General features: G+C 56.8%; 1 long non-coding RNA gene across 1 annotated transcript in view; it reads left to right on the top strand.

The window, feature by feature from the left end:
• LOC125482500 overlaps positions 1–431 on the top strand; it is a 2,825-nt gene extending 2,394 nt beyond the window's left edge. The window contains exon 3 of the long non-coding RNA XR_007261666.1: positions 139–431. This is a non-coding gene — a long non-coding RNA (uncharacterized LOC125482500). The remainder of the gene's footprint in view (positions 1–138) is intronic.
• Positions 432–1,253: the final 822 nt, after the last annotated feature.

Raw genomic sequence — 1,253 nt, 5'->3', positions numbered from 1 at the left:
CTCTCACCCTCTCTCGCTCTCACCCTTTCTCTCTCTCTGTCTCTCTCTCTTCCTCTCCTTGTTCTCTCTGCCCCTCTCCCCACCCTCCCCTCCCTCTCTCTCTCCACCCCCCCACCGCCGTCCCGACACCTTCCTCAGGAATTCTTGGATGAGGATTACCGGTACATTGTGGATGGTTGGAAGGAGAAGGTGTTTCGCAGTGAGCAGGGCGATCAGCGGTGGGCCTTATTCTACGCCGAGAAACCTGGCACTGGGAGCCTGATCCCAGCCGGAGCTGGGGGGAGGGCTGGAGGGGCAGCACAATGTGGGACCAAGGGCGAGTGAGTCCTTCCGGCTTCTCTCGTGGGAAGTGCAGGAAGTGTCCAAAACCAGCAGCACAGGAGATCGGGCTGAACGGCCTCCTCCTGTCAGCTCCAGTTTTGTTGTTTGTTTGGGGGGGGTGGTGGGGGTGGGGGCGGTGTGGCGAGGAAAACGGGTGCGTGTTCCATACTATTGTGCTCCTCTTTAGAAGAATAAACTCCTGGTCTTTAATACATACCAGCGGCTCGACTCCCACTCTCTCCCACCGCCTGCTCCGATGCCACACAGCGAGAATCATCGGAAACGCTCCGATCAAACTCCAGCCCGTTCTATCTCCCCATCCGTCTCCCAGCTGGATTTCGCCCCTTCCCCCATCCTCTCTCTCCTCCCCGTCCCCCTCAATATCAATCGTATCCATTTACTGGTCAATATTTGAATGACCGACACGGTAGTTAAAGGGAAAAAACAAAGGAACAAAAAAAAAGTCTTGGTGATTTTGATGGTGGGAAAGTCGCTCTGTTGTACGTAAAAGCATTTCCGTGTCTATCCGAACGAAACTCAAACTTCCCACCCCTTCAAGCCCCTAACCCGCCGGCTCCTCCCCCACCCCCCCAAACACCCCTCGTCATCCTGCCCCTGAGCCGAACCGGCCACAAACAACCAGCTGCATTTCTCTAGCGACTTTTATACAGATGTCCCACGGGAGCTTCTTAAAAGAAAACAGAAGGTCGGGGTCGGGGGGTGGGGGGGCGCGGGTGGAGGAGGGTGTTTGTAGTTGGGAACAGGATTCTGGAGGGAATTCCCGAGCTCAGGGCCCCAGGGCAGCTGAAGTCAATGGCAGAGCAATGGGAATTTGGGGATGCTCGAGAGGCCGGAATTGGAGGAGGTGACAGAGATAGGGAGGTGGTGTAGGGGCCGGAGGAGGTGACGGGGATAGGGAGGAGGTGCAGGGG

This window comes from Rhincodon typus, unplaced genomic scaffold (genome assembly GCF_021869965.1).
Source record: "Rhincodon typus isolate 14 unplaced genomic scaffold, sRhiTyp1.1 hic_rhity00011309, whole genome shotgun sequence".
Lineage (NCBI taxonomy): Eukaryota > Metazoa > Chordata > Chondrichthyes > Orectolobiformes > Rhincodontidae > Rhincodon > Rhincodon typus.
Note: the sequence above shows the minus strand (reverse complement) of the source record. Positions and strands in the feature narration are given on the sequence as shown.